Raw genomic sequence first — 23,069 nt, forward strand, 5'->3', positions numbered from 1 at the left:
AGTCAGACAAGAAGCACAAGAAATGGCTGAACAAAGAACTATGATGGATTATGCCAAGCCCACCCTCACCGGGACTGTCTCCAGCATTATCAGGCCAACTATTGCTGCCAATAACTTCGAAATTAAACCGGCCATAATCCAAATGATACAAAATACGGTTCAGTTTTGTGGTATGGTCCATGAGGATCCGAATGCCCATATTGCTAACTTCTTGGAAATCTGTGACACCTTCAAACACAATGGGGTAAGTGATGATGCCATCCGGCTGAGGTTATTCCCATTTTCTTTGAAGGATAAAGCCAAAGCTTGGTTGAACTCATTACCGGCAGGATCTATAGCCACATGGGACGAAATGGCCAGTCATTTTCTCTCTAAATATTTTCCCCCTTCTAAAACTGCTAAAATGAGGAATGACATCACTACTTTTTTCCAGCAAGAGGGGGAATCTCTCTATGAGTCCTAGGAACGTTACAAGGAGCTACTAAGGAGGGTTCCTCACCATGGCCTTCCGATTTGGCTGCAGGTGCAAACATTTTATAATGGTCTGACCGATTCAAACAAGACCATCTTAGATGCAGCAGCTGGGGGCTCTATAAACAATAAGACTCCCGAGGTTGCCCATGCACTCATCGAGGAGATGGCAGCCAATAACTACCAATGGCATTCAGAAAGGACACCAGTTAGAAAGCAGCATGGCCTTCATAATGTGGATACATACACAGCTCTCTCTGCACAAATAGGAGCACTTAGCAAAAAATTTGATGAGATGCAGATGGCAGCTATGCATGTACAGTATGATAAGTGTGGGGGAGGCCATGATAGCACTGAATTCCAAGTTGGCAATCAACAAGTAGACTTTGTTGGCAACTTTACAAGACAGCCAGGAAATCAGTACCATCATGCCCATAACCCCGGATGGAGAGGCCACCTGAATCAGCATGCACCTAAGCCTTTCCACCAAAACTTCTATCAGCCGGAACCGAAATCTAACTTGGAGGAGCTGATGACCAAGTTCATAGCTAGTGCGGAAAATAGATTTCAGAAAAACAAAACATCGATAAGGAACTTGGAAACTCAGGTTGGGCAGCTGGCACAGATGATTTCAGAAAGGGCTCCGGGTACCTTACCTAGTAACACCATGGTAAACCCAAGGGAACAAGAGGCTGTTGGGAGAATTCCCAATTCAGATACTTAGTCATAAACTGTCTTACTTGCTTTTTGTTTTTATTTTTCATAGCATTTAAGTTTAGTTAGTTTTTCTTATAATTTAATTGAATAAAGATACTGATCTCCTCTTCTAGTTTGCAAGTGATTTCTAGCAGAAGAAGTTTTCCACCGACAACATATTGCAGAATTTAAGAATGATCTTCAGGGAAGTCCTCTAAATACCTCCTATTACTTGATGATGCTCTTGCTAGTTTTATTGTTACTGCCTAACACTACGAACATTGAGGACAATGTTCATCTTAAGTGTGGGGGAGTGAGCCCGAGGCTAGGGTATGGGGGCTGAAACCATGCACCCCAACACACATATGCAGGCAATGACATAACCAAAAAAAAAAAGACTTGAACCCCTCAAGTTCATTACTATTTATTTGATGATTTTTTTTAAGAAGGAATTCAATGAGTTGAGGGAAACTGATGTACTTGTTAAGTTTTTATTCTTGTGAATGACCCAATTTGATATATGCATGAGAAAAGGGGAGCTGAATATGCCTTTCAGCATGACTAGCCCTAACTTCCTTCATGTATATGGAAGCCCTTGATTTCATTGTTAATGGTCAAGAGAGCTAGTGCACATCTGAAGTGCTAATTCTTGAGGTTCAATAATTGCAAAGAAGGACAAAATCCCAAATTGACTCCGCTATTTTGAGTTGAATAGTAAAACTAGCAGCTCAGAACATGAGTCCTACCTCAAGTAAGTGACTAGTGTGAGATGGAGCATAAGATGCACTCACACCAAAAAAAAAAAAAAAAAAAAAAAAGAAAAGGGTGAGATGGAGCATAAGATGCACTCACCCTTAGAAATAAGTAATTGTGGTGACAACCGAGGTTCAAAGGGGCACTCTAAAGTTGCACTCTCATTGAGATTTAGTTACAGATGTGAAACTTAGTAAAATTTGATTATTAACCTTGACAATTAAGGAGCTGATTTATATATGAATTAGGAGTGAAGGCTAGACTATGATGAAATTCATATTCTCCTTTCCTCGGATCTGATACACATCTTAAATGGTAATTTACAAGAATAAGAGTTGAGCACTTACAAAAGTTCCCCGACTACTCAATGCATTTCTATCTTAAAAAGTTCACCAGGTAAATGGTGAGAACAGAAGGGGGGAATGTTAAGTTTATGGCTGATGTCTTTGCTTGAGGACAAGCAAAAGCTTAAGTGTGGGGTTATTTGGTGAACTTACAATTTATCTATAATTTTTGAGGACTTTAGCATGGATTTTTATGCCGGTTTTATTAATTTTTGCCTTAATTTAGCTTAATGCTAAGAATAAGTTCAGGGATAATCAATCCAAGAAAAGGAAGGAAAAAGGCAAGAAAAGAATGTTCAAAAAGACCAATTTCATTCCAGCCCGGTCATGGAAGCAAGAGAGAGCACTTCGGCCCAAAAAGAGCAAGTGAATTCCTTGAGAAAACCCAAGAAAATAAAGCCTAGTTATGAGTAGAATTCGGCCCAGCAAGGAAGGCCCATTTTTAGCCCAAATAACAGCCTAGAGTGTAGCCCACATGAGTTCAAAAGCAAGCTAAGTTGTAGCCCAAATAGCAGCCCAAAGGGAGCTAGGGGCGGCAACTCCTAGATGTTTCTTGAAGAGAAGGAGGGAGCACTCTAGAAGGTTCATGAGGGGTGTAATACACCCCATTCTATAGGCTTCAAGAAGGGGCAAGAGCCCCCTTGAAAAACTATATAAGGAGGCCTCTAGGAGGGGAGAAAGTTGTTCAATTGCTTGAGAGGAAGGCTCTCCCACTCTTAGAGGTTCGGCCACCTTGAGAGAAGAGAAGAGAAGAAGGCTAGGCGCAAGGAAGAAGAAGAAGAAGGGCTGAGAAATTACTTTATCCATTCGGCTAAGAAATTACTGATTTGCTCCCTGTGGGATTCGACCTAGAACCACTTTTACTGTAAATATTTTATTGTGGGACTAGTAATAATTTTGAGGGTTTCGACAAACCCGTCAAAATTTTGGCACCGCTGCCGGGGAGCAACTTTAATTTCTTAGCTATTACTTTCCTCTTGTTAACCTCTTTTGTTTAATGACTCGTGCTTCTCAACGAGGTGAACTCGAGTACAATCCCGAAATTGAGAGGACCACCCGTCCTTTAAGAAAGGAGGCGAAGCAAAGGAAGGATCGTTCACCAAAGAAGGTGAATTCAGATTGTGATCTTCCCATCTTCGAAGAAGTAGAAAGAATGGCTGACAGAGAGAGGACATTAAGGGAGTTGGCTGCACCAATTATGAATCAACAACCTTTATGCATCACGTACCCCCACTCTTGAGGTAGCCTTTGAACTCAAATCTGGTTTGATTCAATTATTACCTCTGTTTCATGGTTTCCCAGGTGAGGACCCTCACAAACATCTAAAGGAATTTCATGTCGTCTGTTCAAGCATGAAACCCCACGGTATGACCGAGGACCAGGTAAAACTCATAGCCTTTCCATTTACTTTAAGAGATAAAGCAAAGGATTGGTTGTATATTCTCCCTCCCGGTTCAGTATGCACATGGGATGAAATGAATAGGATATTTTTAGATAAATATTTTCCTGCATCCCGGGTTGCAAATATAAGAAAAGAAATATGTGGAGTTCGGCAGTTTGGTGGTGAGACATTATATGAATATTGGGAAAGGTTTAAGCAACTTGTTGCTAGTTGTCCCCACCACCAAATTCCTGAACAATTGTTAATCCAATACTTTTATGAAGGGCTTCAGCCCATGGATAGAAGTATGGTCGATGCAGCCAATGGAGGAGCTCTAGTGAACAAGACACCTGAAGCGGCCAGGGAATTAATCTCCAATATGGCCGAAAATTCTCAGCAATTTGGTACAAGGATAGAAGGTACCATTCGAAGGGTTAACAAGGTAAGCCATGCAAATTTAAAAAACCAGATTTCTGATTTAACTGCCTTGGTTAAGCAGCTCGCAGCAGGATAGTTACAAACTGCCAGGGTGTGTGGTATCTGTTCGATCCCTGGACATCCTACGGACATGTGTCCATCATTACAAGATGGCCCGATGCAGCAAGTCAATGCCATGGGAGGATTCCCGGGCCAGCCCCAACGAAAGTATGATCCTTACTCCAATCATTACAATCCAGGGTGGAGAGATCATTCAAACTTAAGCTATGGGAACCAAGGAGGACAGCAGAAATATCAGCCCCAATTTCTCAGTCGACAGCCCCAGTTTTCAACACCCATCACAGCGCAAAGCCAACCCCTGAATTCAGGTATGTCTTTGGATGAAATAGTTAAGGCTCTAGCTACTAATACTCAGCAATTTCAGCAGGAAACAAGAGCTAGCATTCAGAATTTGGGGAACCAAATTAGCCAACTTGCCACTTCCATCAGCAAGTTGGAGGCGCAGAACTCTGGGAAACTACCCTCACAAACGGTAGTTAATCCGAAAGAGAATGCAAGTGCGGTGGTGTTGAGAAGCGGAAGAGAGTTGCAGTCCCAACCAAGTTCACCATCGAAGGCAGCCAAGGAAGAGGAAGGACAAGGGTCAAATGATAGCCCCATTGAGGTAAAATCGGACCCCCCTTTCCCTAAGGTTACTAATGTTGTACCACCTTTTCCTAGCAGGTTGGCAAATTCAAAGAAAGAGGAATATGAACAAGAAGTGTTAGAAACCTTCAGGAAGGTGGAGATCAACATTCCCTTGCTAGATGCAATAAAACAAATCCCTAAATATGCAAAATTTTTGAAAGAGTTATGCACTAACAAGAGGAGGCTGCGAATTGATGAAAAGGTAAGAGTAGGAGAGAACGTTTCAGCCGTGATCAAGGGGACCCTGCCAGAAAAGCGTGCTGATCCAGGTATGTTTACCCTACCTTGTGTGATTGGCAATAAACGAATCGAGCGTGCCATGCTGGACTTAGGTGCATCTATTAATGTCATGCCATACTCGATTTACTGTGCATTGAGACTAGGTCCTTTAAAAGAGACTAGAGTTGTTATTCAATTGGTTGATCGTTCTAATGCATACCCAGAAGGAATTGTTGAGGATGTATTAGTGCAGGTTAACGATTTGATCTTTCTAGCTGATTTTTACATCCTGAAGATGGAAGAAGACACAACCACGAGTTCAGCCCCACTTCTATTAGGTCGTCCATTCATGAGAACGGCCAAGACCAAAATAGATGTGGACGAGGGTACCCTCTCCGTCGAGTTTGATGGAGAGATTGTAAAATTTAATATTTTTAATGCAATGAAATATCCTAGTGAGTGTCATTCGATCTGCTCTATTGATACTATCGATTCGATTGTGCAGGAAGTCTTTGGAGAGGAGGACATGGATGATGAGCTAGAATATAAGGCACAATCGGACAGGGAGGAGGAGATCGATGCATCCTATGATACTCTGGAACCTGAACAGGAGGTAAGGATTTCTGATGTTCAATCAAAGGTTTCTCACGCAAGGCCGCTGCCCTCTATTTTGCAGGCTCCGGAGCTGGAACTAAAGACCCTACCTGATCACCTAAAATATGCCTACTTGGGTGAAAAAGAGACACTGCCTATGATCATTGCAAAAGGGTTGACTGAGGAGCAAGAGGAGAGGCTCATCAATGTCCTAAAGGACCATAAGGAGGCGATTGGCTGGACCCTAGCCGACATAAAAGGGGTCAGCCCCTCGATTTGCATGCATAGGATTCTTTTGGAAGATGATGCTAAACCAGTTAGAGAAGCACAAAGAAAACTCAACCCGGTGATGAAAGAGGTAGTAATGAAAGAGGTGCTTAAACTGTTAGATGAAGGGATAATTTATCCAATTTCAGATAGCAAATGGGTAAGTCCTATTCATGTTGTGCCTAAGAAAACTGGGATGACTTTAGTAAAAAGTAAAAATAATGAACTAATTCCCATGAGGGTACAAGGTGGCTGGCGAATGGTAATAGATTTTCGAAAACTCAACTTGGCCACTCGAAAGGACCATTTTCCCCTACCCTTCATTGATCAGATGCTAGAGAGACTGGCATGTAAGGCTTTCTTCTGTTTTCTCGATGGATTCTCCGGGTATTATCAGATTGTTATTGCGCAGGAGGACCAAGAGAAAACGACATTCACTTGTCCATTCAGCACCTTCGCCTACAGACGAATGCCCTTTGGTTTGTGTAACGCTCCGGGCACTTTTCAAAGATGCATGATGAGCATATTTTCTGATTTTATTGAAAAATGCATTGAAGTGTTCATGGATGATTTTACTGTTTATGGTGATTCGTTTGATGATTGTTTGAATAGTTTAATTAAAATTCTGAATAGGTGTGTGGAAACAAATCTTGTCTTAAACTATGAAAAATGTCATTTTATGGTGAAGGAGGGTATTGTGTTGGGACATGTAGTTTCAGCCAGAGGAATAGAAGTCAACAAGGCAAAAATTGATTTGATTATGAGTTTACCTTACCCTACAAATGTTAGGGAGGTTCGTTCTTTTCTTGGACATACAGGCTTTTATCGCAGGTTCATCAAAGATTTTTCAAAAATTGCTTTGCCATTGTCCAGTTTGCTGCAAAAAGATGCGCCTTTCGATTTTGATGATGAGTGCAAGGAAGCTTTTAACAAGCTTAAAATTTTATTAACCATTGCACCCATCATTCAACCACCCGATTGGAACTTGCCCTTTGAGATCATGATAGATGCAAGTAATTATGCAGTAGGGGCTGTTCTAGGGCAGCGAATAAATGGGAAGAGCCATGTCATTCACTACGCTTCCAAAACATTGAATGCTGCATAGAGCAATTACACAACCACTGAAAAAGAGTTATTAGCTATTGTGTTTGCTTTAGACAAATTTAGGTCATATTTGCTTGGCTCTAAAGTGATTGTTTTTTTTGACCATGCAGCTTTGAGATACCTACTAGCAAAGAAGGAGTCAAAACCGAGGCTGATAAGGTGGAAACTCTTGCTCCAAGAGTTCGATCTAGAAATCAAGGATCGAAGGGGAGTTGAAAATTCGGTGGCTGATCACCTAAGTAGGTTGGTGAAAGATGAGGACTCCTCTCCCATTTGTGAGTTGTTTCCTGATGAGCAGTTGTTGCACATGAGAGGTATGACTCCATGGTATGCTGACATTGTGAATTACTTGGTCACGGGAATTTTGCCTAATAACCTTAGTAGATCCATAAAGAATAAAGTCAAGTATGAGGCAAAATATTATGTATGGGATGAACCCTACCTATGGAAATTTTGTTCTGACCAAATGATTAGGAGATGTGTCCCTGAGGAGGAGCAGATGTCAATTCTAAAGTTTTGTCATAATTATGCTTGTGGGGGCCATTTTGGGACAAAGAGGACTGCTCGAAAGGTCTTGGATAGTGGGCTGTATTGGGCCACCCTATTTAGAGATGCCTACTTGTTTTGTAAAAACTGTGAAAGATGTCAACAAACAGCTACACTATCTCGCAGGAATGAGATGCCCCAAACCCCCATTCTTATATGTGACATATTTGATGTTTGGGGCATTGATTTCATGGGACCCTTTCCCCCATCTTGTGGTTTTTCTTGCATACTTTTGGCAGTCGATTATGTCTCAAAATGGGTGGAAGCCAAAGCCACCAAAACTGGTGATTCTAAAAGTGTTGTAGGGTTTATAAAGTCTAACATTTTCAGTAGGTTTGGCATTCCTCGAGCCATCATAAGCGATCAAGGGACCCATTTTTGCAATAGAACAGTTGAAGCCTTGTTGAGAAGATATGGGGTGCATCACCGAATTGCCACTGCTTATCATCCCCAGACTAACAGGCAAGCTGAAATTTCCAATAGAGAGGTAAAGTCCATCTTGGAAAAGACCGTGAATCCAGGAAGGAAGGATTGGAACCTACGTCTAGATGATGCTCTCTGGGCATATCGGACAGCTTACAAGACCCCAATAGGTATGTCCCTTTACAGGTTAATTTTTGGCAAATCTTGCCACTTGCCGGTGGAAATTGAACATAGGGCCTATTGGGCAATCAAGTAATGCAACATGAATATGGAAGAAGCAGGGAAGGAAAGGAAGCTCTAGTTGCAAGAGCTGGAAGAGTTGAGGTTAGAGGCATACGAGAATTCAAGAATCTACAAAGAAAAGACCAAATTGTTCCATGACAATGCACTTTTAAGAAAATAATTTAAAATTGGACAAAAAGTCTTATTGTATAATTCTCAACTTCAACTCATGCCAGGTAAGCTGCGTTCCTGGTGGATGGGACCGTTTACTGTGACTAATGATTTTCCCTATGGTGCAGTAGAGAACAAAAGTCTCGACACAGGTAAGATCTTCAAGGTGAATGGACATCGATTGAAGATGTTCCATGAGGATGCAAATGTCCCCTCTACAGTAGACATCTCATTGGACATTCCACGGTATTTATTGGATTAAGGAGAAAAAAAAAGAGGACGTCGAGCATAATGACGTTAAACAATTGCGCTTGTGGGAGGCAACCCATTGTGTTTAGTTAATTTTGTTATTTTGTTTGGTTTTGATTTTTGTGTTTAGCAGGAACCCAACAAGACAAACAGGGAAGTACCCCCAAATCCTTCTACTTTATGCATAATCACATACATTGGGGACAATTTATAACTTAAGTGTGGGGGGATTAGGAAAATCTGATGGAAATTTGGGATACCTTACCTTGTTCAAATTTCAGCTCCTGAAAACTTATCCTTGAACGATTTCAACTTATCAGGAATCATGTGCTTAGGCTGAATAGATAAGATAGGATGCAAGCATGACTAACTGAATCTTTCTTGGCTGCATATGGTACCTCATGATTTTAATCGATCAATAGGCAAGATGCATAAGGGTTTGATTGATTTTCACATAATTATATATCAAACATGGGTTGATTATTCTAGAACTTGCTGTGTTAGGCATATAGAGACCACGATCAATGAATTCATGGATCAGGTGGTGTAACCCTGGGATTCTTGTGAAAAAAAAAAAAAAAGAGAAAGGGAGTTTGAAACTAAAATCGTGACTAATGTGAGATGGAGCATAAAATGCACTCACATCTAGAAACAAAAAACAAGTGTGAGACGGAGCATAAAATGCACTCACATTTAGAAATGAAAGCAAGTGTGAGATGGAGCATAAAATGCACTCACATCTTGAAAAAAAGGCAAGGGTGAGATGGAGCATAAAATGCACTCACCCTAGAACCCCAATCCCATTCTCACCTTCAGATCCTAGGAATTGACACTAAGTGGTGAAGATGTGATACATAGCAAGCTTATGGCAATAAGCACACCTTGTTTTGATTCAAAGGAAAGTAATTGCATCTGGCTGAATTGGTTTGTTAAAAGCAATGATCACCCGTGCAGTCCAAGGAATTTCAGCCCTGGAAGGCTTGTCTCCTTGACTATCGATTTAACTTGGGACCATGAGGAATGGTGATTTGCGATCACTCGTGGACAAGAAAAAGGGGTGAAAGAGATGAAAAGAGAAAGGTTACCAAGTCTGAACTAAAGCATGAAATGAACCAGGCCTCATGTAGAGAAAAAGAAAGATTGAAAATCAATAGTTAGTCTCTCTTGTGTTACTTGAGTTTTTGCCTTGCCTGAGGACGGGCAAAGTTTAAGTGTGGGGGGATTTGAGGATAATACTTGATGGTCTAATCTTGCATCTGCCCACAGTCCCTGGGTGTTACAAGGTGGCTTGGCCCAAGGACCACTTAGGGTAAGTGTTGGGCCCATAGAGCCCATTCGATGGGTTTCAGGGGGTGCACTGTCTTAACGGTGTATTCGACCAAGCCTTGTAACAAAGGCTGGGCCGAACCCATGTGGCTGATGTGTAGATCAATGCATGGGTTCCACGCCATACAAGGAAGCCCAACTGGGCAGCAGTTAGGAAGGTTAAGTGAGCACATAAGCTTAATGGGCCTAAAGCCCATTTCGAATTGGGCTATTAATTTAGTTAATTAAAGAGTCGAATTCTGAGATGGATTAGCAGTTAGGATAGGGTCTAAATCCTATCCACTCAAAGAGTCCAGATGTGAATGTGATTCAGATGTAAAAACCTCCTAATAAGATTAGGATAAAGCTAATCTAATCTGCAGATAAGATAAGGGTTTATCCTTATCACTAGAAGAGAAGGCTGATCCAAATATGATTTGGATAAGCACCTCCTAATGGGATTAGGAGCTGATCTTTTCAAGTTAACAAAAAGTAGGAGGGGGGCGGCAGCCTAGAAAGGTGGACCAAGAAAAACATCAGATCCTCTTTAGTGCTGAAATCAAGAAGAGAGAATTCTGCACCCTGCGAATACTCTCTTACCGCCTCCCTGCTCTTGTCGCCCTATTTGCAAGTTCAATCTCCAGTTGTGGGAGAAGTCAAGGTTGGATCTTGACATCAGTTCTTTGAAAAAGGATTGAGAAGGAAGCTTTGCTCACGTTCCATCCTGCTGTTTCTTGCGAAGGACAGAGTTCTTCGGGAAGAACACTGTTGATTCTGCTCCATCCTACACTGCGCCATCTTCAGTGGGAGCAGTCTTTGGATCCTTCCTTGGGCATGAACACCTTCATTGGGAGATATTACTTCTCCGTATCATGTATTATTCTCTCCCATTCCTTTTGGTTCAGATCTGGTTCAGTTTAAGGTTCAAGGTTGATCCTTGAAAATATGATTTTCTAAATAGGGAATGTGATTCCCAGTTGAAGGGAGAGAAAAATTTTTGAAATTCGCCCCTTATTCCGCAATCTTTGGGCATCCATGGGATGGATCTCTCATTCCCTTCAAAAGGGACACCATGGCAATGATGTGCATTCAGCCATGGTGTGCGCAAGAGCCACTGTCGAATGAGCATGGGCCAAGTACTTATGGCCCATGTACGCAGCACATCACCCATCCATACATCTCATGCAGGGATAAATTGATCCAATCAATTAATTATCTATAAGGCACATTGGAAGCCTGTTAAAATTCCATAATATTAACCATTACTATTATCTAGGTATATGGGCTGATTTAAGGTTACCCAGTTCGGCCCATATAGCTTTATCTTTTAAAGTGGGCTTTTTGCAGTTTTAACTATTTAAAACTGGGCCTTTATAGGTTGGGCCGAATTAACCATTTAATTAAATATCAATCCTCAGGCCCATTAGTGGGAAAAAATAGAGATGACTTTCAGCCTTGATTAAACCCTAGATTTGGTCCAAACAGTTTGAACCAATCTTGGTTCGAATGGGTCTAGGTTTTGATTTTTAATTAAATCCTTAATTCAAGTAAATAATCTGAAATTAAATTACTGATAAAAGAAAAAAAAATATCAGTTAATCAGGGCTGTTCGCACACTCCATCCTGCAAAATAGAGGTTAGATCACAGATTGTAGTTTCTCAAACTACAAATCGCAGATAGTGAATCTCCCATCTATGAAATCTCCTTCTCTGCGCCGCCATCTTCGATCCAAAATTAAAATAAATAGAAATCCTATTTCTATTAGTTATTACATCAGATCGAATGCCTATACATTGAGTCTAAAAATAAAAATAAAAAAATTATTTACAGAACAAATGTAATAAATAAATTTAATAAATTACAAATCTTGCAGTTCTCCCTACGCAAACCAAGATTTCGATCTCCTCTTGTACGAACAGCCCATAAATCAAGAAAATTATAAAGAACTATTCTAAATAATAATCAGGTTTATTTAAAATTAATTTCAGATTATTTGCCCATCTGTTTTGGGAACAAATTTCCCAAAACCCATATCTGCGCAAAATGGGGTAGAACGCCTTCTCCCTATTTGCGCAGGTTCAAATCTGAAACAGAATGGTTCAAGATTTGAACCATGGCTCTGATACCACTGAAGGGATAGGAAATCCATCACATGGACGCCCAAGATTGTGGAATAAAAGGGGCGAATTTCAAAAATTTTTCTCTCCTTTCAACTGGGAATCGAATTCCCTATTTAGAAAATCATATTTTCAAGGATCATTCTTGAACCGTAAACTGAACCAGATCTGAACCAAAAGGAGGAGAGAGAGATACTACCTGATAGAGAGAAACAATATCTCTCAATGGAGGTGTTCATGTCCAAGGTAGAAACCAAAATCTGTTCCCACTGAAGATGACACAGTGCAAGGTGGAGCAGAATCAGCAGTGTCCTTCCTAAAAACTTGATTCTTCCTAAGAATCACCTAGATGGCTTGTGAATACAACTCCTACCAATCTTTTCTCCAAAAGATTGGAATCAAGATCTAATCTTGATTTCTCCCAAGGAATGGAGATCGAACTGCAATAGGCAGCGGCTGCAGGAAGGAGGCGGCTAGAGAGTACTTGCAGGGTGCAGAATTCTCTCTTCTGTGATCTCAGCTCTGAAGACAAGACTTCAGTCTGTTGGATGTTGTTGTTTAAAGGCTGCCACTCCCTCTTCCTTTTATAGACTTAAAGGGATCAGCTCCTAATCCCATTAGGAGTTGCTAACCAAAATCATATCTGGATTAGAAGTCCATTTAAGATAAGGGATAATCATTATCTTATCTACAGATTAGATCAGCTAGCTCCTAATCTAATTAGGAAGTTTCCAAATCTAAATCTCATTTAGATCTTGGACTCTCTGAGTGGATAGGGTGTGGGCCCAATCCTATCAGCTGATCTTATCTCAAAATTCGCCCCTTAATGACTAATCAAATTAGCCTATTTCAAAATGGGCTTAAGGCCCATTTAGGGTTACGTATTCATTTAGCCTCCAAACTACTGCCCAATTGGGCTTCCTTGTATGGCATGGGTCTCACCCTAGTAGCTGAGACAAGCCACCCCAACTGACTTGGTGGCACCACAGTGTCAGCCTTGTCAGGATAGGTCTCCCCAGACCGACCCATTGGCTTGAACATTCTAAATTAACACGAGTCTCATTAAGTGTCTAGTTTAAAGGTATTACACAGAAACATACCAAGGGAACATGAATCAAATATGCACTTTTATTTAGTTACAATAAATTCATAAAGTACATCATTTTGGTTGAAGCTAAGGGCATACAATGGGATAGAAAAGGTAACGTACAAATAGGCAACGACTGATCTTGGATTCCAACTTCTCCGCACTCATTCTTTTAACGTGTTCTGGACAACCCCAAATCTTCAAATGTCTGACGCTTGGTTTCTTTCCAGTCCAAAGTTCATATGGAGTGTTCGGAACCGATTTAGTTGGAACCCGATTTAGCACGTAAATTACAGTCTCTAATGCGTAACCCCAAAAGGATATGGGTAACTCTGAGTGTATGAGAAGTGACCGGACCATGTCCAATAAGTTCCTATTCCTCCTCTCTAAAACTCCGTTAAGTTGTGGTGTAGCAGGAGGAGCTAATTGTGATACTATCCCATTGTCCTTTAAGTAGTCCCTAAATTTGTCAGAGAGATACTCACCACCTCGATCAGATCGAAGGGCTTTAATTTCTCTCCCCAACTTTTTCTCGACCTCTTGTCTAAACTATTTGAACTTTTCAAAGGATTCAGACTTGTGTCTCATTAGGTACACGTAACCATATCGTGAGAAATCATCTATGAAGGTGATGAAATACACGTGTTGATTTCGTGTCCTAACACTCAGGGGACCACATACATCAGTATGTATTAGGTCAAGTGTGCCTGTACATCTTTCAGGCTTATCGTTAAATGGCCATTTCGTCATCTTGCCTTGTAGGCAAGACTCACAAGTGGGAAGATCTTCTACAGTTAGAAAATCCAAAGGACCATCCTTTACCAACCTTGTGATTCGGTCAACACCGATGTGGCCATCTCGGTAATGCCACAAACACATGGGATTAACTGTATCACGGGCTCTCTTCTTGGGGATTTCAGCCGATGTAGTTTCAGTTATGTTAGTTTTTAGAGAAGGATGTAGAACATAGAGACCATTCTCCAGTTCCCCGTTCTTTTAATAGTAATCGTGTTACTAAAGAAGACAGAATAACCATCTACGCACAGTTTTGAAACAGAAATCAAATATCTTCTTAAGTTTTGTACATAAAGACAATCATTCAGTACAATTTTTCCTTCTCTAAAAATTAACTCCACGGTTCCTATTGCCGTGTCTGCAACAGTTGTAGTAGTCCCCAAGTAGAGAGTGACTTCTCCTTCACTCAGCCTTTTGCTTACCTTGAACCCCTGCTGTGAGTTACACGCATGAGTTGAAGCCCCGGAGTCAATACACCAGGACGCAGAAGCTACCAATAAATTGGTTTCTATAACACAAGTTTCGTAATTACCTTTCTTGGATTCCAGGTAGGCAGGACAATTCCGTTTCTATTGGTCGGTCTTCTTGCAGAAGTGATAGGCATCCGATGCTTTGTCTTTCTTCTACCTTTTGCCCTTGGTGGTTCTCTTCTGAGGCTTCTTTGCCTTCCTCTTTCCATTAGTGAGAGCGCATCCCCGATCATTACCTTTGTCCGACAAAGGGGCTGATCCTCAGATGAATTCTTAGACTATCCCAACATACCCAGGTTTTGACCCTTGCTAAGGATCTCACTGATTGGTATATCAAAGACAGCATAATCCGACACCCAATGCAGTATCATAATCGAGTCTAGGGGTGAGGTGTAACTTTCCAGTTTTGCCCATCAATCTCCAAGGTCTAGGGCAATACTGGAAATCTGGTCCAATTCAATGATTCAATTTATCCTACACTTTATGTGCCTAGGGTCTCACCTTGGCAGCTGAGACAGGCCACCCCAACCGACTTGGTGGCACCACAGTGTCAGCCTTGTCAGGATAGGTCTCCCTAGACCAACCCACTGGCTGTGAACATTCTAAACTAACACGAGTCTCGTTAAGTGTCCAGTTTAAGGGTATTACACAGAAACACACCAAGGGAACATGAATCAAATATGCATTTTTATTCATTTACAATAAACTCATAAAGTACATCAATTTGATTGTAACTAAGGGCATACAATACTGTCTAACAGATCAATCCTTACCTATCAAGAGTCACCCATATCCTTTTGGGGGCAAGCATTGGAGACTACAATTTATGTGTTGAATTGGGCAACCAAATCAGTTCCTAAGACTCCTTACAAACTATGGACTGAAAAGAATCCAAGTGTATGACACTTGAAAATATGGGGTTGTCCAGCACATGCCAAAAATATAAGTGTGAACAAATTGGAATCCAAAACTAGTTACTATCTATTTGTAGGCTACACTAAGGACTCCGTAGGGTATCTTCTATGGCCCATAGGAACAAAAATTGTTTGTTAGTCGAAATGTCTACTTCTTAGAGGAAGACTACATCCTAAATAATTGGAGGGTGATTTGGCCCGACCTCATAACGAAGAGACACGTGGATGTAACTGAACATAAGTGACAACTCAGTATAACGAGCTCACTCCATCTCAGTGTAATGAGCTCGCTATGACCCAACCTGAAAGCTCACCATGAATGGCAGCTCACTACAAGATAATACTCCGTTACCCCGAGCTAAGACTCCCCCAAGTAGGGAGCACCCTGAGCTAAGATTCTCCCAAGTAGGGAGAATCCCAAACTGAAGACACTTCGGGTTAAGCTCGTCAGCTCGCTAGCTAGAATAAGCTCGCTCCTATCCAAACCTAAGTAGGCCACCTCGGCGACTTGCCTCAAATAGAAGCACCTCGGCATATCACCAGCAGCTCGGTGTTAGGTAGCTCGTTGCAGAGTAGCTCGGCGTATTGTAGGGGGTTTCCTACCTAACAACCATACCTGCCAATCCTGGAGACTATGCCCACGTCTCTCGCCTGGCGGCATCGTGCCTACCAACCCTAGAGGTTGTTTTTTCTGGCAGGACCATACTCTACGACGATCACCTTCGCCCACCAGCTCAGCTCTGACAAATAACAACCAGCCACTCCAAGCCATTATCTGACAGTAGATTGCCGCAGTAGAGATTTGGAGGCGGTTGCACCTGACATGTCAGGATACTAGTATATAAGGACCCCAACCCCCTGAGGCAAGGGTATTGCGTGATCATCACTCTAGCTCTTAGATTTCTTTGCAACTCTCTCCCTCTCTCTCTCTCAGCTTTCAATCCAGTTATTGACTTAACCATCAGAGTATTCCCATCGGGTGAGCCCCTGGGTTCCTTCATCTTCTTCCTCGTAGGTATCTCTTGTCCGACGCCAGATAGGAGTGCAGCCACATTTAGCTAGGAGTGACCAAATCGTGTAGCATCAATTGGCGCCGTCTGTGGGAAATACGTTGAAAAGCCTTTTTCCACCAAGTCTTTCAAGTTTAGTTTCCATGGCTTCCTCCAGCAACGCCAGACGCAATGCGGACATGAATGCTTCCGAGGAGCAACCTCAGATCCCGACGGTGTGCATTGGTTAGTTCACCCAACCACTCTTTGTGGATGGAGTTCCTACTCTGAACGTGCCCCAGATCATGGAACCTGTGAACGCTCCACTCCCCTCCACGGTGGGTGCAACCTTCGCTGAACCATCTATTGTTCCCCCGGTGATCGGACAAAACCAACTTGAAGACCTGGTACACTACATGCGAGCTATGCAAGCTCAAATGCAACAGGTCCAGTAATTCCAACTATACTAGTAGCAAGTGCTACACCAAGTTTATCAGCATCAGTACCAACAACAGTTTCCACTGTTGCCTCAGAACTAGCAGTCGGTTCCACCTCGACATTCGGCCACACAGCAAGCTAAGCTTCATCGCCGGAGCGAATGCCCCTCTCACCGGGGAGAGACCTCCCAGACCCAGAATCCCCCTAAGAACCAAGTCTCATCCCACGGAAGGAGGGAGAAACCAATTACTCTCACCTCACCGCACATGGTCAGGTCGAGAGATTCTCAGCCTAACAGACTTGCATCACCTTGGCTTTCAGAGTTTGAGATCCCATCGTAGAAAACTGGTTCGAGGTCCTGGCTGCACACTCTAGACAAGGTTCCTCAATCCACAGCCATCACCAGCAGTCCAAACCACTCCCTGCGAGAACTATGCCTGATAACACACAGGCCAGCAACACCAATGCGGAGCCAACAAAGAAGCAAAGGAGACGTTGCCGAGCTCACCAAGCTACAGCCCAAAACTTGCCCGAACTCCTCAAAGGAAAGGAAGAAGCGAGCTCGGTAGTGAAAGCCACTCTGCTCCTCTCTATGCCATCTCCCCTATCCCCTGAACTCCTGGCCATCCCAATGCCAAAAGATTTCAAGGTACAGATGCACTTATCTGGGGCAAGTGAGTCTTGCATGTGTGTAGCTTTCTCTACTACGTTTAAGGGAGTAGCTCGCACATGGTATCGAAACCTCACACCTGGGAAAATCAAGAGTTGGGGGCAGTTCGTGCAGATCTTCACCTCACACTTCATCACCAGCAAGAGGGGGAATCTATCCGCAGCTACATCAAGAGGTTCAATGATGCATGTCTGCAGATACCTAATCTAGACCCCATAGTGAGGCCCACAGTAGCCAAAAGAGGCATAACGCACAAAGAGTTCAAGTGGCATGTGGTTGCCAACAAGCCCAAGGACATAACTGAATTCCTCAAGCTCGTGGACCAGTTCATCAGAACATAGGAGGAGATGAACCAGAAGAACGAGAACCCACCGGAGAAGAGGAAAAGAGAAGGTGAGACCTCAACTAATGGGGACAATAAGAGGAAGAAAGAACCTACTCGGGGAGGAAAGCTAGACCAGTCTTTCCGAGCACCTCCAGCTGAAAGGACGAACTACACGCCCTTGAACGCGAAGCGAGTAGAAATCCTCATGGCGATCAAGGACGCATCTTATGTGAAGTGGCCACCTCGGATGAGAGGAGACCCGAGTACTAGAGATAAAAATCTGTATTGCCATTTTCATAGAGATCACGGTCATAGCACCAAAAATCGTAAAAACTTTCGCGATGAGATAGAAGAACTCATCCGTCACGGGTATTTGAGAAATTTTCTACAAAGTGATAATAAAACAGGATGGTAGGGGGAGCAAAGTAGAGACGCTCCCGAGTCCAGCAACAGGAAAAATGAGCAGCCATAGAGGTAGCCACCCGAAGAGAGGCCAGTTCAGGGAACAATCAAAATGATCACCGACGGATCAATCATTGCGGGCTACACCTCAGCCGCAGCAAGGACCTCGACTCGCGAGGTTGAAAGAGAAGAGCGTAATCCCCTGAAGCAACCAAGGGTAGAGGAACCGATTTTCTTCACCGAAGATAATGCGCATGGAGTCCAGTACCCCCACGATGACGTGCTCGTTGTACAGGTGTGAATCAATGATTTTGAGGTAAGGCGCGTCCTCGTTGACTCCGGTAGTTCGACGGATATACTCTTCGGGAAAGAGATCTCAAGCCCGCGAACACTCCCTTGGTGGGCTTCAGCGGAGAGGAAGTCAGGCCCCTGGGGAGAGTTATAGTACTTGTGGAGGTCAACACATGGCCAAGTATTGTGAGATTCGACCACCCTTTTCTAGTGGTCGCGACTCCCTCCCCGTACAATGCCATAATAGGTCAGCCAATCACCCACACTTTACGCACAGTGGGGTCCACCTATTACTTGGCTATGAAGTTCCCAACGGACATCGGAGTAGGGGTAGCACGGGGCGACCAGCTCAAGTCTCGCATATGCTACGTCGCCGCCCTGAAGGGGAAAGCTAAGGTGGCCGACGACCTTGAGTTGGAGCGACCTATGGAGCAGCATGAAGAGTGAGCTATGCCCATAGAAGAGACAATCGTTGTACCTACTTCGACAGACGATCCAGCTCAAACTCTCCAGATCGGCGCTTCAATCGAGGAGCCTCTACAATCTCAGCTAGTAAGATTTCTACATAAAAATTTAGATTTTTTGCATGGTCCGCGGTAGAGATGCTCGGCATAGACCCCGGAGTCATTACTCACAAACAGAACACTGATCCTGTAGTTAGGCCCGTTAGACATGTTAGACAATTTTGTATGCCCTTACCTTCAATCAAAATGATGTACATTATGAATTTATTGTAAATGAATAAAAGTGCATATTTGATTCATGTTCCCTTGGTATGTTTCTGTGTAATACCCTTAAACTGGACACTTAATGAGACTCGTGTTAGTTTAGAATGTTCACAGCCAGTGGGTCGGTCTGGGGAGACCTATCCTGACAAGGCTGACACTGTGGTGCCACCAAGTCAGTTGGGGTGGCTTGTATCAGCTACCAGGGTGAGACCCTAGGCACACACAGTGTGGGATTAATTGAATCTTTGAACTGGACCAGATTTCCAGTATTGCCCTGGACCTTGGAGATTGATGGGCAAAACTGGAAAGTTACACCCGACCCCTAGACTCGATTATAATACTACACTAGGTGTCGGATTGGGTTGTCTTTGATGTACCAATCAGTGAGATCCTTAGCGGGGGTCAAAACGTGGGTATGTTGGGACAGTCTGAGAATTCATCTGAGTGGGTGATCATAGTGACAGGATCAGCCCCTTTGTTGGACAAAGGTAATGATCGGGGATGCACTCTCCCTGATGGAAACCAAGACTACCGGCAGCCGATTTCAATCGTTGAGATTTGTTTTGTAAAATATATTTTATATGAGATATAAAAGTATATATATTATAATTTCGAAATGTTTGCAAATAGGTTTTAATTCTCGGGATCCATACTTGAGAGAGTGCAACACTGTTCCTTGAAGCTGAGGGAGAGGTCTTCTCTTGTCGGGCAGTGTATGATCATTATGGGCTGAGAGGTTAAGTGTAAGGCCATTGAGGATAATACCTGATGGGCTAATCTTGCATCTGCCCACAGTCCCTGGGTGTTACAAGGTGGCTTGGCCCAGGGACCACTTAGGGTAAGTGTTGGGCCCATAGAGCCCATCTAATGGGTTTCAAGGGGTGCACTGTCCATAACAGTGTATTCAGCCAGGCCTTGTAACAAAGGCTGGGCTGAACCCATGTGGCTGATGTGTAGATCAATGTTTGGGTCCCACACCATACAAGGAATCCCAACTGAGTAGCAGTTTGGAAGGCTAAATGAATACATAACCCTAAATGGGCCTTAAGCCCATTTCAAGCTGGGCTAATTTGATTAGTCATTAAGGGGAGAATTCTGAGATAAGATCAGTTGGTAGGATTGGGCCCACACCCTATCCACTCAGAGAGTCCATGATCTAAATGAGATTTAGATTTGGAAACTTCCTAATTAGATTAGGAGCTGGCTTATCTAATCTGCAGAGAAGATAAGGATTATCCCTTATCTTAAAGGGACTTCTAATCCATATATGATTTGGGTTAGCAACTCCTAATGGGATTAGGAGCTGATCCCTTTAAGTCTATAAAAGGAAGAGGGGGCGGCAGCCTTTAGACATCCAACACAATCACTAGCAACAGTCTTGTCTTCAGAGCTGAGATCACAGAAGAAGGAATTCTGCACCTTGCAAATACTCTCTAACCGCCTCCTTCCTGCAACCGCCGCCTATAGCAGTTCGATCTCCATTCTTTGGGAGAAATCAAGATTGGATCTTGATTCCAATCTTTTGGAGAAAAGATTGGTAGGAGTTGTATTCACAAGCCGTCCAGGTGATCCTTGAGAAGGATCAAGTTCTTTTGGAAGAACACTACTGATTCTGCTCCACCCTGCACTGCGCCATCTTCAGTGGGAGCAGATTTTGGATCCTACCTTGGGCGCGAACACCTCCATTGAGAGATACTATTTCTTTGTATCAGGTATTATCTCTCTCTCCTCCTTTTGGTTCAGATCTGGTTTAGTTTATGGTTCAAGAATGATCCTTGAAAATATGATTTTCTAAATAGGGAATTCGATTCCCAGTTGAAGGGAAAGAAAAATTTTTGAAATTCACCCCCTTTATTCCGCAATCTTGGGCATCCATGTGAAGGATTTTCTATCCCTTCAAGACAAAAGAAATGCAACCTAGCCCCAGAGCGTTGAAGAGCAGTTGACAAGGAGGTTGGGAAGCTCCTTGTAGCCGATTTCATTAGGGAGGTCCATTACCCGAGCTGGGTAGCCAACCCCGTTCTGGTAAAAAAGGCCAATGGTAAATGGTGCATGTGCATTGATTGTACCGACCTGAATCAAGCTTGCCCAAAGGATTGCTTCCCACTTTCCAAGATAAACCGTTTGGTGGACACGACCTCAAGGCATGAGTTGCTGAGCTTCTTGGATGCTTACTCGGGCTACAATCAAATCAGAACGGACCCTGCTGATGAGGAAAATACGGCCTTCATAACCGAACTAAGCCTATACTGCTACAAGTTCATGCCCTTTGGGCTGAAAAATGTCAGGGCTACCTTTCAAAGACTTGTAAACTGATTGTTTGAGCCATTGATCAACAAACAAGTAGAGTGCTATGTAGACGACATAGTCGTCGAAACCCAGTTTTTGAATGATTTAATAAAAGATCTGCATTCTATTTTTGAAATTCTGCGCAAGTTCAACATGAAATAAAACCCGAACAAGTGCATTTTCAGTGTCACCTCGGGTAAATTCTTAGGTTACATCATCGACCAACATGGCATTGAGGCCAACCCTGATAAAATTAAGGCCATCTTAGATATAAGACCACCCTGGAAATTGAAGGAGGTTCAGAGGTTGAACGGCTGCATAGCCGCTCTGAGCCGCTTCATGTCTAAATCAGCAAATCATTACATAACTTTCTTCAAGGCAATTAAAAGAAGCAAAGGCTTCGAATGGACCAAAGAGTGCCAGCTCGCTTTTGATGAGCTCAAAAGGTACCTCGCTAGCATCCCGGTGTTAACCCGATCAAAGGAGGGAGATATTTTGGAGTTGCACCTCTTCACGAGTGACAAGTTAGTCAGCTCGGTACTGATAAAAGAAGTAGATCGGGTCCAACGACCCATCTATTATGTTAACAAAGTGTTGCAGGAAGTAGAGACGAGGTATCCAGAGATCAAAAAGTTGGCGTACACACTAGTTGTTGCAGCTCGAAAACTTCGACCGTATTTCCAAGCTCAACCAATCGTCATCCTCACCAATAAGCCTCTGAGGCAAGTCTTGTTAGACAGTTTCGTATGCCCTTAGCTTCAATCAAAATGATGTACATTATGAGTTTATTGTAAATGAATAAAAGTGCATATTTGATTCATATTCCCTTGGTATATTTCTGTGTAATACCCTTAAACTGGACACTTAATGAGACTCGTGTTAGTTTAGAATGTTCACAGCTAGTGGGTCGGTCTGGGGAGACCTATCCTGACAAGGCTGACACTGTGGTGCCACCAAGTCGGTTGGGGTGGTTTGTCTCAGCTACCAGGGTGAGACCCTAGGCACACACAGTGTGGGATTAATTGAATCTTTGAACTAGACCAGATTTCCAGTATTGTCCTGGACCTTAGAGATTGATGGGCAAAACTGGAAAGTTACACCCGACCCCTAACTTGATTATGATACTGCACTAGGTGTTGGATTAGGCTGTCTTTGATATACCAATCAGTGAGATCCTTAGCGGGGGTCAAAACCTGGGTATGTTGGGACAGTCTGAGAATTCATCTGAGTGGGTGATCATAGTGACAGGATCAGCCCCTTTGTCGGACAAAGGTAATGATCAGGGATGCACTCTCACTGATGGAAACCAAGACTGCCGGCAGCCGATTTCAATCGTTGAAATTTGTTTTGCAAAATATATTTTATATGAGATAAAAAGTATATATATTATGGTTTTGAAATGTTTGCAAAAGGTTTTAATTCCTGGGATCCATATTTGAGAGAGTGCAACATTGTTCCTTGCAGCCGAGGGAGAGGTCCTCTCTTTTCGGGCAGTGTATGATCATTATGGGATGAGAGGTTAAGTGTAAAGCCATTAAGGATAATACTTGATGGGCTAATCTTGCATCTGCTCACAGTCCCTGGGTGTTATAAGGTGGCTTGGCCCAGGGACCACTTAGGGTAAGTGTTGGGCCCATAGAGCCCATCTGATGGGTTTCAGGGGGTGCACTGTCCATAACAGTG

The 23,069-nt window shown here is 42.9% G+C and overlaps 1 non-coding gene across 1 annotated transcript; it reads right to left on the bottom strand.

Moving 5' to 3' along the window:
* Positions 1 to 400: 400 nt before the first annotated feature.
* LOC148878109 (small nucleolar RNA R71) lies at positions 401 to 507 on the bottom strand. Its single transcript, XR_016106369.1, has one exon. It is a non-coding gene; the product is annotated as a small nucleolar RNA R71 (small nucleolar RNA).
* Between the last annotated feature and the right edge of the window lie 22,562 nt (positions 508 to 23,069).

This window comes from Nelumbo lutea, chromosome 1, assembly GCF_056320005.1.
Source record: "Nelumbo lutea isolate HS-2025 chromosome 1, American lotus-T2T, whole genome shotgun sequence".
Classification (NCBI taxonomy): domain Eukaryota; kingdom Viridiplantae; phylum Streptophyta; class Magnoliopsida; order Proteales; family Nelumbonaceae; genus Nelumbo; species Nelumbo lutea.